We start from the raw sequence: 16,365 nt of genomic DNA, 5'->3' as shown, positions 1-16,365 counted from the left end.
AGGAGGCCAGGCAGAAGCATTTTGGTTCCTTGGTTGTTTTGGGCTCACCTATTTGTAAATGAAATCATTTTGGAGTCACCTTTTGGTAAATGAAATCATTGAAAAACTTCTTGAGCCCATTTGCTTTGCTTTATACAACATGTGCATTGCTTAAAAGTAATTTACAAATGAAAATTGTACTAATCACCCATCCTGTCCATTAACTTAGCTTATTTTTGAGGTTCACTCAACAGGTTTGGTCTTTGCTCTCATCACACCTCATGCTCTCAGGTGTGATGGCAGATTGCCCAAATGCTGAGACTTTCTTATTAGAATCAAGGACTTTTAGAGTCTGAGGAGTCTCTATTACCATCCAGCACATTTAGTCCAAACATTTGCTCACATTTCTCTAGATTAAGGGTACACACACCACTGATGGGGCTTGTTGGGCTTCCCTGGTGGTTCGGTGGTAAAGAATCCACCTGCCAATGCAGGAGATGCATGTTCTATTCCTGGGTCAGCAAGATCCCTGGAGAAGGAAATGGCAACCCATTCCAGTATTCTTGCCTGGAGAATCCCATGGACAGAGGAGCCTGGCCAGCTACAATCTATAGCATCACGAAGAGTCGGGAATGACCGAGCAACTAAACAACAACACAGCACCTTTTCCACCGGTGACAACTCTCTTCATCGGAAAGATGCTTATTCGTTGAACTCACATCTACTCCTTTGCTACTTTTACTCATTTATTCTCATTAGATATTTTAACACAGCTGCACCAAAAAAATAATTCTAAAAAATTTCAGAAAAATGAGTTACATCCAAGCTCTGCTTTTCTAGAAGTTCAAGGCAAAGGAAACGTTTCAGACATCAATAATACAGGCTCTCACTCTTCCCATAAAATCTATCGGACAAATATAAATAATAGAAATCCATTTTCCTACATCGGAGAATCCGCATTGAGGTTTCTTCCTGAGATTTCTTCTGGGCTTGTTTCTATTACCTGTACTGGTAGCTCAACTGGCAAAGAATCTGGCAATGCAGGAGACCCCAGTTCAATTTCTGGGTCGGGAAGATCCCCTGGAGAAGAGATAGCCTACCCACTCCAGTATTAGGCTTCCCTGGTGGCGCAGATGGTAAAGAATCTGCCTGCAATGTGAGAGACTTGAGTTCTATCCCTGGGTTGGGAAGATCCCCTGGAGAAGGGCATGGCAACCCACTCCAGTATTCGTGCATAGAGAATCCCCATGGACAGAGGAGCCTGATGGGCTACAGTCCATGGGGTCGCAAAGAGTCGGACACGACTGAGTGATGAAGCACAGCACAGCACTTTATCTCTTCTGACTCTAAATAGGGGGCTATCTAGTCATCATCATAAAAGGCAAATGGAAGCATTTGGCCTAAAATAATGCATTTTGCATAATGCATTTTTGCATTAATGGGAGTCATTAATCTCTATGGCAAGTAGAAAAATGATTCCCCCACCCAAAAAATGACCCTGTGCTAATCCCCAGAACCTGTGCATATGTTACCTTCCATAGCAGAGGAACTTTGCAAATGTGACTAAGGATCTGGAGATGGAAATGTAGTCACAAGACATTCTATCAAAGGGTAGGAGGGTCAGAGTCAGAGAAAAAGATGATGACAGATGCAGAGGACAGAGGGGGAGAGACAAGATGATGCTACACTTCTGGCTTTAAAGATGAAGAAAAGGGCCACAAGCCTAGGAATGCGGGCTGCCTCTAGAGGGGAAAAGACAAGGGAACATAATTTTTTTTTTTTTTTTTTTGCTGCTCCAGGTCTCAGTTGTGACACACAGGATCTTTGATCTTTGTTACAGCATGCAGGATCTTTTTTTGTGGCATGTGGGATCTAGTTCCCTGACCAGGGATCAAACCCAGGCCCCCTGCACTGGTAAAGTGGAGTCCTAGGCACTGGGCCACCAGGGAAGTTCCTATTTTTCCCCCTGGAGCATCCATAGGCAATTCAGCCCTGCTGACTCTGACTATGGCCAGTAAGACCCATTTTGGACTTCCTACCCCCAGAACTGTAAGATAAATTTGTGGGGATTTTTTTTAGATCATTTACATTTAATACAATTATGACTATGACTGGACATCAGTTTACAATGTTAGTGTCATTTTCTGTTTTCCTCCATGATTTTTGTTCCTCTGTGTCCCCACTCCTGTCTTCTTTTGATTATTCTAGTAGCATTCGTATTTCATTATAATTTTTCTATTGGCTCTGTGACTCTCTCTTTGTATAGATCTCTGAATGGTTATTTTCAGGATTGTTTACTATATACTTTCCACATTCTACTTAGAGTTAATATTTCCCCCAATGATATAAGGCCATCTTTTTCCCCCTTTTGTTATAATCCTCATTTTTATTCATTTTCACATATCAAAAATTTCATTAAATGATGTTCTATGTTTGCTTTACATAACAAATATATTTTAAAGGACTTAAAAGGTGAAAAGTAGTCTCATTAGACACATATTTACCTTTTTGGTTGTTTTTCTTGAATTCTTCATGTTCTGGTTTTCACTCTGGTATCATTCTCTTTCCATCTGAGAACCTGCCTCTAGCATTGTTTTGTCGTAAAGCAGATCTACATGGGTGGAAGTATTAGTCACTAAGTCAGGTCTGACTCTTTTCAACCCCATGGACTGTAACCCGCCAGGCTCCTCTGTCCATGGAATTCTCCAGGCAAGAGTACTGGAGTGGGTTGCCATGCCCTCCTCCAGGGGATCTTCCTGACCCAGGGATCAAACTTAGGTCTCCTCCATTGAAGGCAGATTCTTTACCATCTAAGCCACCAGGGAAGCCAGATTTCCTAGGGATAGATTCTAAATCTGTGTGTTTTAAGCCACTTCAGTTCAATTTAGTTCAGTCACTCAGTTATGTCCGACTCTTTGCAACCCCATGGACTGTAGCATGCCAGGCCTCCCTGTCCATCACCAGCTCCTGGTGTTTACTCAAACTCATGTCCATTGAGTTGGTGATGCCATCCAACTATCTCATCCTCTGTCATCCCCTTCTCCTCCCATCTTCAATCTTTCCCAGCATCCGAGTCTTTTCAAATGAATCAGTTCTTCGAATCAGGTGGCGAAAGTACTGGAGTTTCAGCTTCAGCATCAGTCCTTCCAATGAATATTCAGGACTGATTTCCTTTACTTGAACAGGATGGATCTCCTTGCAGTCCAAGGGACTCCCAGGAGTCTTCTCCAACACCACAGTTCAAAAGCATCAATCCTTTGGGGCTCAGCTTTCTTTATAGTCCAACTCTCACATCCACACATGACTACTGGAAAAACCATAGCCTTGACTAAACAGACCTTTGTTGGCAAAGTAATGTCTCTGCTTTTGAATATACTATCTAGGTTGGTCATAACTTTCCTTCCAAGGAGTAAGTGTCTTTTCATTTCATGGCTGCAGTCACCATCTGCAGTGATTTTGGGGCCCATAAAAATAAAGTCTGCCACTGTTTCTCCATCTATTTCCCATGAAGTGATGGGACCAGATGCCGTGATTTTTGTTTTCTGAATGCTGAGCTTTAAGCCAACTTTTTCACTCTCCTCTTTCACTTTCATCAAGAGGCTTTTTAGTTCCTCTTCACTTTCTGCCATAAGGGTGGTGTCATCTGCATATCTGAGATTATTGATATTTCTCCCAGCAATCTTGATTCCAGCTTGTGTTTCATCCAGCCCAGCATTTTCCATCATGAAATCTGCATATAAGTTAAATAAGCACAGTGACAGTATGCAGCCTTGACGTACTCCTTTTCCTATTTGGAACCAGTCTGTTGTTCATGTCCTCTTCTAACTGTTGCTTCCTGACCTGCATACAGATTTCTCAAGAGGCAGGTCAGGTGGTCTGGTATTTCCATCTCTCAGAATTTTCCACAGTTTCTTGTGATCCACATAGTCAAAGGCTTTGGCACAGTCAATAAAGCAGATGTTTTTATGGAACTCTCTTGCTTTTTTGATGATCCAGCAGATGTTGGCAATTTGATCTCTGGTTCCTCTGCCTTTTGTAAAACCAGCTTGAACATCTGGAAGTTCATGGTTCACATATTGTTGAAGCCTGGCTTGGAGAATTTTGAGCATTACTTTACTAGTGTGTGAGATGAGTGCAATTGTGCAGTAGTTTGAGCATTCTTTGGCATTGCCTTTCTTTGGGATTGGAATGAAAACTGACCTTTTCCAGTCCTGTGGCCACTGCTCAGTTTTCCAAATTTGCTAACATATTGAGTGCAGCACTTTCACAGCATCATCTTTTAGGATTTGAAATAGCTCAACTGGAATTCTATCACCTCCACTAGCTTTGTTCATAGTGATGCTTCCTAAGGCCCACTTGACTTCACATTCCAGGATGTCTGGCTCTAGGTGATCACCATTGTGGTGATCTGGGTCATGAAGATCTTTTTTATATAGTTATTCTGTGTATTCTTGCCATCTCTTCTTAATATCTTCTGCTTCTGTTAGGTCCATACCATTTCTGTCCTTTATCGAGCCCATCTTTGCATGAAATGTTCCCTTGGTATCTCTAATTTTCTTGAAGAGATCTCTAGTCTTTCCCATTCTATTGTTTTCTTCTATTTCTTTGCACTGATCACTGAGGAAAGCTTTCTTATCTCTCCTTGCTATTCTTTGGAACTCTGCATTCAGATGCTTATATCTTTCCTTTTCTCCTTTGCTTTTTGCTTCTCTTCTTTTCACAGCTATTTGTAAGGCCTCCTTAGACAGCCATTTTGCTTTTTTGCATTTCTTTTTCTTGGGGATGGTCTTGATCCCTGTTTCCTGTACAATGTCACGAACCTCCATCCATAGTTCATCAGGCACTCTGTCAGATCTAGTCCCTTAAATCTATTTCTCACTTCCACGTATAATTGTAAGGGATTTGATTTAGGTCATACCTGAATGGTCTAGTGGTTTTCCCTACTTCCTTCAATTTAAGTCTGAATTGGGCAATAAGGAGTTCATGATCTGAGCCACAGTCAGCTCCTGGTCTTGTTTTTGCTGACTGTATAGAGCTTCTCCATCTTTGGCTGCAAAGAATATAATCAGTCTGATTTGGGTGTTGACCATCTGGTGATGTCCATGTGTAGAGTCTTCTCTTGTGTTGGAAGAAGGTGTTTGCTATAACCAGTGCATTCTCTTGGCAAAACTCTATTAGCCTTTACCCTGCTTCATTCTGTATTCCAAGGCCAAATTTGCCTGTTACTCCAAATGTTTCTTAACTTTCTACTTTTGCATTCCAGTCCCCTATAATGAAAAGGACATCTTTTTTGGGTGTTAGTTCTAGAAGGTCTTGTAGGTCTTCATAGAACTGTTCAACTTCAGCTTCTTCAGCATTACTGGTCGGGGCATAGACTTGGATCACCATGATACTGAATGGTTTGCCTTGGAAACGAACAGAGATCATTCTGTCATTTGTGAGACTGCATCCAAGTACTGCATTTCAGACTCTTTTGTTTACTATGATGGCTACTCCATTTCTTCTAAGGGATTCTTGCCCACAGTCGTAGATATAATGGTCATCTGAGTTAAATTCACCCATTTCAGTCCATTTTAGTTTGCTGATTCCTAAAATGTTGACGTTCACTCTTGCCATCTCCCGTTTGACCACTTCCAATTTGCCTTGATTCATGGACCTGACATTCCAGGTTCATATGCAATATTGCTCTTTACAGCATCAGACCTTGCTTCCACCACCCGTCACAACCACAGCTGGGTGTCATTTTTGCTTTGGCTCTGTCTCTTCATTCTTTCTGGAGTTATTTCTCCACTGATCTCCGGTAGCATGTTGGGCACCTACCAACCTTGGGAGTTCATCTTTCAGTGTCCTATCTTTTTGCCTTTTCATACTGTTCATGGGGTTCTCAAGGCAAGAATATTGGTGGTTTGCTATTCCCTTCTTCAGTGGACGACATTTTGTCAGAACTCTTCACCATGACCCGCCCATCTTGGCTGGCCCTACATGGCACTTAGTTCAGGGTAATATGTTACAGCAGCAAATAGGAGAATAATCCACCTTGCCTTCCAAAATCCTCCCATCAGTGACGGGATATTTACAGACACAAATAAAATGAACACATCACAGCTGCACAAGCTACTAAAAACCATGAGAACAGAAGTGGATGTTATTTTCTCAGTCCATAATGTGAGGTGGATATCTAAAAGGTGGGGCTTGGATGTCATTTTACAAATCTGGAAAAAGCCTCGAGGCAGGAATATGGTTGCCAGAGAGAAGCAGCAACAGGAAGGCAGTTGAGTGGCAGGGAGTGGGCGAGGGGCTGGAGGCAGAAGATATGGGCAAGGAGGTGGCAGAGCCCTGGTCTGTGAAGTTTACAGGTTTTACTCAAAACTTTGAACTTGAGAGTACTTCCGGAGCTCATTTTTGTCTCCTGGATTTCATCTTTAGTGAGATGGGCTTTCCAGAATGTCCCTTCCCCGGCTCTGGCTCCAGATCTGGCCCAGTGCACATTTTCCTGTGGCAGCAGCTGGAAGTGGGCGTGCTGAAGAGCAGCCCGGGGGCAGGAGGGGACCCCGGTCATTAAGGAGCCTAATCACGGAACACAGTGACACTGTGGGTGGGCTGCTGCTGATTGGGAGAAAATATCTTCATCATTTGGACACCTGAACAGAGAAGTAAAAATAGAAATCCCCAGGATTTTTTTAAAAAATAAGACACACACACACACACACACACACACACACACACACAGGAAGCAGACCCAAATCCTTCCTGAGACTAGAGCAGCTTGAGAGGGGGAAAGAAGAAGAAAATGGAGCAGCTACTCTGATAGAATAAAGAACTGGGGAAGAGGATAGTGAACTATTCCATGAAGCCCAGGTTGCTAGGGCCCAGAGACCCAGCGCCCGGGAGCTGGAGGAGGAAGCAGCTCAGGTCAGGCATCTCGCTCTAGTGCCTGAAACCCTGGACCCAGCCCCCTCCAGGAACCCCTTGCCCTGGCGACCAGGGATGCACTATAACTTAGAAAGTCACACTTCTCCCTTCATGCACCTCTCCCCTTACACACGTGTGTGCAGCCATACACACAAACACTGTCTCTTTCCACTCCAGTCTTCCAAATGACCCTCTGCTGTGGATTAAAGACCACATACTCAATATTTTGAAATTACGGGGTTTTGAACACTCAAAATCTGCTAGGGAAAGAAATGAAGCCCATCAGGAAGTCTCCCAGGCAGAAATAACTTTGTGTGCATGCTCACTTGCTAAGTTGTGTCCGACTCTATAGCCCACCAGGCTCCTCTATCCATGGGATTTCCCAGGCAAGAATACTGGAGTGTGTTGCCATTTCCTTCTCCAGGGGATCTTCCCGAACCAGGGATCAAACCTGCATCTGCTGCCTTGGCAGGTGGGTTCTTTACCACTGAGTCATCAGGGAAGCCCTGGAAATAATCTTAACTCAGTGCTTAACCAAGTGACTTATTTATGTTTTTTTTAATGGGAGTATAGTTGCTTTACAGTGTTGTGTTAGTTTCTGCTATACAACAGAGTGAATCAGCTAGACATACACATATACCCCCTCTCTTTTGGATTTCCTTCCCATTTAAGTCACCAGAGAGCACTGAGCAGAGTTCCCTGTGCTAGACAGTAGGTTCTCATTAGTTGTCTCTTGTATACGTAGGATCAGAAGTATATGCATGTCACCCCTCATCTCCCAATTCACCCCATCGCTCCCTTCCCTCTTTGGCATCCATACATTTGTTCTCTATGTCTATAGTGACTTTACATATGAGGACACACAGAATTCCCGCCAGCATCACCACCCCTTCCAGAAATTGCCTCAGGATCCACAGTAAGGGGAAAGCCCTATATTCATAAGTAAGAAACTTCAAAAGGATCTTACTTTCTTTTTATTACAGTCTTATTGAGATAAAATGTACATACCATGTATTTCACCCATTTACTGTGGTCAGTAAAATGGCTGTTAGCATCTTCACAGTCAAGCAAACACCACCACAATCAATCTTAAAACATATTTATCACCTCCAAAACTCCTATGCCTCTTTTCCTATGTCCACTCACCCCCTCCTCCAGCCCTAGACAACCCTCAATCTACTTTCTGTCTCTATGGACGCATCTCTTCTGGATACTTATTTCATAAATGTGGTCCTTTGTGGTTGACTTAGCGTGTTTCCAAGGCTAATCCATGTTGTAGCATGTGTAACCACTTCATTTCTTTTTAGGGCTTAATAATATTCTGTTGTATGGATGTACCATGTTTTATTTATCCCTTCATCAGCTGATGGACATTTGGGTTGTTCCCAGGTGCTGACTGTGATGAATAAAGCTGCCATGAACTATCTGGCATGTTTTTATGAATACAGACCCAGGAGTGGTCTTGCTGGGTGATATGACAACTTAATCTTTAACCTTTTGAGGAACTGCCAGACTGTTTTCCAAAGTGGTTGCACCGTTTTACATTCCCACCACACGTGGTGGGTTCCAGCCTTGTTATTACCTATATTATTGGTTATAGCCATGCTAGTGGATGCGAAGTGATATTTCATTATGGTTTTGATTTGCATTTTAAGATAGCTAATGATACTGAGCATCTTTTCCAGGGCTTATTGGTCACTTGTATATCTTCTTTGGAGAACTATCTATTCAGAACCTTAACTCATTTTTAAGTGGGTTATTTGTCTATTATTGAGTTGGTTGTAGCAGTTCTTATAGAGGTAAGTTCCTCATCAGAAATATGCACAAATGTTTAGCCCGTTCTGTGAGTTTTCCTTTCATTTTCATGATGGTGTTCTTAGAATTGCAAATGCTTCTAATGTTGATGAAGTCCAATTTATCTGTGTTTTCTTTAGTTTCTATCTTCATTACTGCAGCTTTTTGTAAGTTTTGAAACTGGGAAATGTGAGCCCTCCAATTTTGTTCTTTTTAAAGATGGTTTTGGCTATTCTGGATCCCTTGGATTTCCATGGGAATTTTAGGATCAGCTTGTCAATTTCTGCAAAGAAGTCAGCTTGGCTTTTGATAGGGATTGCACTGAATCTGTAGATCAGTTTGAAGAGGACTGTCATCTTACCTGGAGAAGGAAATGGCAACCCACTCCAGTGTTCTTGCCTGGAGAATCCCAGGGACGGGGGAGCCTGGTGGGCTGCCATCTAAGGGGTCTCACAGAGTCGGACACGACTGAAGTGACTTAGCAGCAGCAGTCATCTTACAATATTAAGTCTCCCAATAAGTGATCATTTACTTAGGTCTTTCCATTTATTTAGGTCTTCTTTAATTTGCTTCAGTGACTTTGTAGTTTTGTGATTTTCAGAGTAAAAGTTTTGCACATCTTTTGTCAAATATAGACCCAAGGATTTTATTCTTTTTGATGCTACTGTAAATAGAGTTGTTTCCATAATTTAATTTTCACTTTGTTCACAGCTAGGATGTAGAAATCAAATTGATTTTTATATATTGATCTTATATCCTGCAATCTTTCTGAAAAAAACAAACTGGGATTAAAATACACAATTTTTAAAAACAACATGGGTTACAATAAAAGAGGTCAAGAACATTTTATAGGAAATTATTCAATTATAAGTTTGAAAAGAAGGGAGGTCCTGTTCCTGTTTAGGGGAATAAAGATAAACAGGACACTCAAGGTCTGTAAAGAGGTTGGAGAGTTTGTCAGAGGAGTAAAACCACTACAGTGGTTTTGTTAGCTGAGATTTTAACTTTCAGAATATTTAACATAAAGCTCTCTTGGCTTGGAAGGGGCTCATTTCCTTGCCACCTCAACACCCACACTTTGCATAAGCCAAGCTTGCAGACAGACTTAGCAGCATCTTTGGGGCTTCCCTGGTAGCTCAGGTGGTAAAGAATCTACCTGCAATGCAGAAGACCTGGGTTCAATCCCTGGGTCAGGAAGACTCCCTGGAGAAGGAAATGGCAGCTGACTCCAGTATCCTTGCCTGGGAAATCCTATGGACAGAGGAGCCTGGCAGGCTACAGTCCATGGGATCGCAAAGAGTCAGACACAACTGAGCTGTGAACACTCTCACTTTCATTTAGCATCCTTGGGAAGAGGCCACCTTTCAGAGGTACAGTCACATAAGTAATTTAATGACCCCAAGAAAGGCAAGGTTGGCTGGACCTTCGTGAGTCATTGCCAGTGTTTTCTTCTTTCTCAAAATCAAGCTAGGCCATTAAAGGGATTCTTGGGCTTTGCCACCTTCTCCCCAAGGCCATAAACACTAGCAGAGTCCCTTTTTGCATGACTTGTTTGGTCCAGTTAGGTTTGTACCTAACATTTCATAATAAATTCTTGAAGCAAAAGTGAATTTTAATGACCTAAGGCATCCTTTTCACTTCCCAACCAAGACGGTTATTGAGAACAGTTTGGGATACAGAAATTCTATCCAGAAATCTCCTGTACAGGTTTTAAAAAAAATAAATAAGCAAAAGTAACAACAACAATAGCTGTATTTTAATAAAATAAGTCATGTGATTTCATACTGTGCACACAGATGAGCGGCAGGTGAGTCAATCAACTAGTCAAAAAAAAAGATATAAACTTACTGAGTTTTTAAGAATTTGGACATAAATAATCTTATATTTTAAAATTTCTACACTATTTAATGGTATATAATCAGCAAACACGGTTTAAACTGTAAATAAAAATTTTAAATGCCCTTTGAAAATATACGTATGTTCTTTGCCCCCAGTGGGTCCACTTATTGACGTGTGTGCTGTAGTCAATCTTGTCTAAGGACTCAGATATATATATGATCAAGGGTAAAAAATGTTAAAGCTGCCTAAACATCCATTAATAGTAATAAACTATGGGATACTTTGCAATTATTAACAGTGACAGCCTCCAAAAGAACTGACCCCCAAAAACTATACAAGATAAATTATTCATTGAGAAAAGCAAAATATATAATATCACATATATATATATATGTATACGGTATCTCACGCTTTAAAAAAATCACATATTAAAAAAATAAATATGTCTTTATAACAATATTGATATGTGAATATAAAAGAGAAAAATACATGGAAGGATCCTGTGATAAGCAGAATACCAGCCCTCAAAGATGTCCACACCCTAATCCCAGAGCCTGTGAATATGCTATGCTATTTGGCAAGAGAGAGTGTAGGTTGCAGATGAAATTAAGGTTATTAACCAGCTGACTTTCAAATAGGGAGAGTAAAAATAATTTATTTAAAAAGAGAAGCCCCTGATGGTCCAGTAGCTAAGACTCCGTTCTTCCACTGCAGAAGGCATAGTTTTGCTCCCTGGTCAGGGAACTAAGTTCCCACGTGTTGTTTTTCAGTCACTAAGGTGTGTCCAACTTTGCAATGGTGTGGATTGTAACACTCCAGGCTTCCCTGTCCTTCCCTATCTCCTGGAGTTTGCTCAAATTCATAACCATTTGATGACATCCAACCATCTCATCCTCTGCTGCCTTCTTCTTCTTTGGCCTTCAGTCTTTCCCAGCATCAGAGTCTTTTCCAATGAGTTAGCTCTTTGCATCGGGTGATCAAAGTATTGGAGCTTCAGCATCAGTCTTCCCAGTGAATATTCACAGTTGATTTCCTTTAGGATTGACTGGTTTGATCTTGCAGTCCAAGGAACTCTCAAGAGTCTTCTCCAGCATAATTCAAAAGCATCAATTCTTCAGCACTTAGCGTTCTTTATGGTCCAACTGTCACATCCATACATGGCTACTGGGAAAACCATAGCTTTGACTAGACGGACCTTTGTCAGCAAAGTGATGACTTTGCTTTCACTGTGTGCCCAAAGAAAAGAAGAAAGAAAGAAAATGTGCACTGACTATTATAAGGATGTTGAGGAGGAAAAGATAGCTTCCATCTGTTTGCAAGAGAGCAAGGTTCCTGGAGGAGGTGCAATTTAAACTGGATCTTAAATAAATGTAATATTGACAAGCAAAGAGAGAGGAGGGGGTCTCCTGTACTGCAGGCAGATTGTTTACCAGCTGAGCTACCAGGGAAGCCCCAAACAAATAGAATATTAACAAGCAAAGTGAGAGGAGGCAATGAAAATGAAGAGGCTACACTTAGAACACAGGGATGGTCCAAGTACAGGAAAAGACCCTTGAGCTTAATTTGCATGATACTCAGTAGAGCAGTTGGCTTCACCGTCCACGAGAGTATTAATCCCGATCCCAGAGGCTTGGATGGATTCTTGTGGGTTTGGGCTTCATTTGGTAGGTGATGGAAACCTATGAAGGTTTTGGCACTATGGAAAAAACTGATTGTGTTACTTTTTCAGATTAGGGAGACAGACAGGAAGACCCCACCACGGCTAAGGCTCTGAGATTAGAACAGAAGAGGGCAAAGCGGAGAGAAATTTGGGAGCTGCTATAGAAGGCAGGGCAGGAAGACTTCACCACTCTGCAGCTGTGGGCTGGCAGGAGGAGGAAGCAGAGTAGCAAGAAATGTGGGGGTGAGGGCGGGTTGGGATAAACTGAGTTTTAGATGCCAGTGGATTCTCTTTTTGGGGGGGGGGTGCAAGGGGCACACTGCATGGCATGTGGGATCTTAGTTCCCTGACCAGGGATCAAACCCATGCCTCCTGCATTGGAAGCGTGGAGTCTTAAACCCTGGACCGCCTGGGAGTCCCCTGGGCAGGTGCTGGGTGACTTGTAAGGCTCCAGGACTGGGAGGTACCATGCAGAGTGGGCTCAGGGCCATAGCCAGAGCCTGCACAGCACAGCACCATCTGCGTCCCCACGGCAGAATCCACCTTTCTGTGACATCCTCATCCTTTCTCTTCACCTATCCACCTGCCCTCCCAGGGGACTTTCATCCCCAGCTCAGCGATCATTTGTTCTTTCCCAGAGCCACATTTAGCCTTTCTATTCACCAACATAGTGGTTCAGCTTCAGAAATTTTGCACTCTGTATTCTCAAGGGTGTGGTGTGTGTGTGTGTGTGTGTGTGTGTGTGTGTGTGTGTGTCTTCAGGCTCCGCCACTGCGCTCAGGTCTCTCTCTGTTAAGATTCTAATGAGAGATTCCCTGAGAGGAGCCCTGAGAAACCTGGGCCCGCAGCCCACACTGTCAAGAAACCTGCCTTTACAGATGACTTAGATGCTTCCATCAGAAAGGTTCATCTTCCCGATACCTGCTAAAGTAAGAGGCATGACCTGATTTTTACGTGCATCATAAGAGGTAATTAGTTCAAAACCCCGATACGCACAATTAAATTTTTCTTTTATAGATACTAGGTCTGTCATCAGAAATTCGTCTTGAGTGGGTCTCATTGGCAAACATGCAAAGTGAGGAGCTGACAAAAAGCAAAAACAAAAGAATGGGCCACTTGCTTTGGGAGGATTTGTTCTGCTTGGGTTCTACAGACTCACACACATATGTCATTTCCCTGATCTCAGAAGATGATGTCCCCATCCCACAAATCCTACATTAGATCTGAAGAACTCGCCTCTCATCAACTTTTTCCTCTTTCATACCCAGGGGGTCAAAGGACCAACTATTGTTGGCTGAATTGTTCTATTCTATTGAAAGAAACAGTATGTAACATCAAATGCAAGGCATTTTTCTGACCTGATCTTGTGGATCCACTCAAACGCAGCACAGATTTGAAATACCTTTCAGAATCAAAACAGAAGGCTCTACCCCAGACACTCTTGAAATGACATTTACATCTCTCTCTTTTGTGTGTGTGTGTGTGTTTTTTCCAAGACTAGATGACCATAACAATGTTGTGTAAACAATCCCAAGTACAAATGCTGAAAATTGCTTTCTTTCCCTTATTTCGATATGAAACAATAGCCAACAGGACTCTAGGGGATTTATTTTTACAATACGAGCATGTACACCCCTGTTCACCCCTCCCCCAGCCATGTATGCAGATTTTCCACCATCTCCATTTTTATGAAATTATCCACTTTTTTTTTCATCATATTCCCTTTGGTTTATTCCCTGAAATGATCACTTTGGAACACAGAAGTTGATATTAAAATCCCCCCTCCAACCCCGTGAGAGGGCTTCTCAGGTGGCACTAGTGGTAAAGAATCCACCTGCCAATGCAGGAGACACAAGAGATGCAGGTTTAATCCCTGGATCAGAAAGATCCCCTAAAGAAGGGAATGGCTACCCGCTCTGGTATTCTTGCCTGGAGAATTCCATGGACAGAGGAGCCTGGTGGGCTACAGTCCATGGGGCCACAAAGAGTTGGACACGACTGAGAGACTGAGCACATTATTTGGGTGAGAAGCTCCCAGTCGTTAGGGAATATTTCAGAATTTCCCACTGAACATCCATGTTAAATCCCTACTCCCACTCTGCCAATACCCTGTCCCATATATGGATGGATATTTAAAGAGAAACTTTGAACCATCATTGAAAAACAATACAGGTTTTTAAAATGTAGAAAGTGATTTTATAAACATGCATTTAAAATAATTTTCCCAAGGATCTCTTTGAATTGGCTTCTTAAAATGGCAACTAAGCAAATGTTACATAATTTCCCCCTTTATCATATTCAGGGTTAGAGAAATAGTGTGATGTCGCTGAAGAAACATGCTGGCAGTGAGGCAGGGGAGGGGCGGTAAGTTAGAAGAGCACTTTCACTTTTAGACTGTGATGGAGAGTCAGCTTAGCCCCCAAGAGTGGCCAAGGTCCCGAAGCAAAGAAGCCAAGAATTGGGTGGGTGTGAAGGTAATCATGTGTTTGCTTCTCCGGGAGGGCAGGCTGAGGCTCACTGTAACACAGTGAGACCAAAAACCACGAGACCGGTGAATTTCTGAGCATTCATTTCCTCTGGGCTCTGCTAACACAAATGCAATACTACGCACCCCTTCTGACCTTCTAGAACTGAGTTCCCTGGAGACAGAGAGCTCCAGATGGTGGTGATGAGACAGAGAACCTTCAAAAGCAAAATTAACTTCTCCTTTAAAATTAGCCACACATGCTCTTCTCAATTTCCAGGGATTTGCATTCCCCTTTGAATGTAATGTTATTAATATATTCAGGGAACGATCTGTTATCCAGAGGCTGATGATCTGGTACAGGAATGAGACAAACTTTCCATTCTCCTCCCTCTCTTTGTGGGTTTCCCAGGTGGTATTAGTGATAAAGAACCTGCCTGCTAAGGCAGGAAATGCAAGAGACGCAGGTTCGATTCCAGGATTGGGAAGATCCCCTGAAGGAGGGCATGGCAACCCACTCCAGTATTCTTGCCTGGAGAATCCCATCGACAGAGAAGCCTGGTGGGCTACAGTCCATAGAGTCACAAGGAGTCAAACATGACTGAAGCAACTTCGCACAGATGCCTCTCTTTTCACTCTGCCTGACACTGGTCATTAAATTGTGCACTGATAGGAAGGACAAACAGGGTGACAGTTGTTGGAGGTTTGGGGTCAGCAAAATGGGTGGTGAACTGAGCACCAGTTCTGGATTCTGAGAACATGGGTTCAAGTGCGTACCAGATCTAGACCAGGAGTGTGATGGCCAGAGGTCAGGTGCCGGGGACCAGCCCCGGCTGATCCAGGGTATTTGAAGCGGGGACGGCGTCGGCGACCTATTTATTTAAATATTTTATCAAAGATATAAAGAGTAATAGAATGAGGATAGCTCAGTAGGAAAATTCAGCGGAGAAAAGAGGCTGAGTAGCTTGGTTTACTCGGGAGACCAATAAAACTTCAAGACTAGAAGTCTGCACCACTTATGTAGGCCGCAGGCGTCCTTCCGTTCTCCCGAAGGAGAGGAGACACGGAGGCCTCCCCGGTCGGATCTTAGAAGCCCAGGCATAATTAGCAAGCATGGCGGGTTCCGCGCTCCAGATGGAGACTCAGCCAGAATTTGAGGGAGAGAGCGACATGGGGAGACCAAGTTTAGGTAAACAAGGCCTGCACTTTATTTTCCAAAGTAGTTTTTATACCTTAAGTTGTGCATAGAGGATAATGGGGGAAGGGGTGGAGTCATGCAAGGACAGCAGTTCCTGGTCCTAATCGAAGCCAGGCTTTCAAACTTATCATATGCAAAAGTTCAGGTGATTTACATCATCTTCTGGCCAGGAGGCCTGTTAACATTTTAAGACACTTATCTTTCTCTAAAGGTGATTATTCCAAAGTCAGGCACCAGCCTCCAAAAAAAGCACTGGACAAAGTTGCATTCCTATAGGGCAAAGGTGAGGTGGGCTCAATCAAGAAAAGAATTAACTCAAGGGTCCAAGGTTACAAACATTGAGGCTACTACTTACATTTCTATATACCCATTATATCAATCAATACACTGCCAAGGACACAGTAGGTAAGGGGTATGGAGACTTAGCAGCAAACATTGGCCCAATAAGTGAAAAACCCTTCACCAATACAATTTCTAATCAATCTTTTAACTACTCAAAGGAATCTGTGTTTAGACAGT

At 42.7% G+C, this 16,365-nt stretch overlaps 1 protein-coding gene across 14 annotated transcripts in view; it reads left to right on the top strand.

Moving 5' to 3' along the window:
• Positions 1–16,365, top strand: part of DLGAP1 (DLG associated protein 1) — a 793,561-nt gene that overhangs the window by 586,992 nt on the left and 190,204 nt on the right. The window lies entirely within an intron of this gene.

The sequence above is a fragment of the Bos grunniens genome, chromosome 24 (assembly GCF_055505025.1).
Source record: "Bos grunniens cultivar Pamir isolate PY7600 chromosome 24, Bosgru_T2T1.0, whole genome shotgun sequence".
Lineage (NCBI taxonomy): Eukaryota > Metazoa > Chordata > Mammalia > Artiodactyla > Bovidae > Bos > Bos grunniens.
This window is presented reverse-complemented; position numbering and strand designations above follow the sequence as displayed.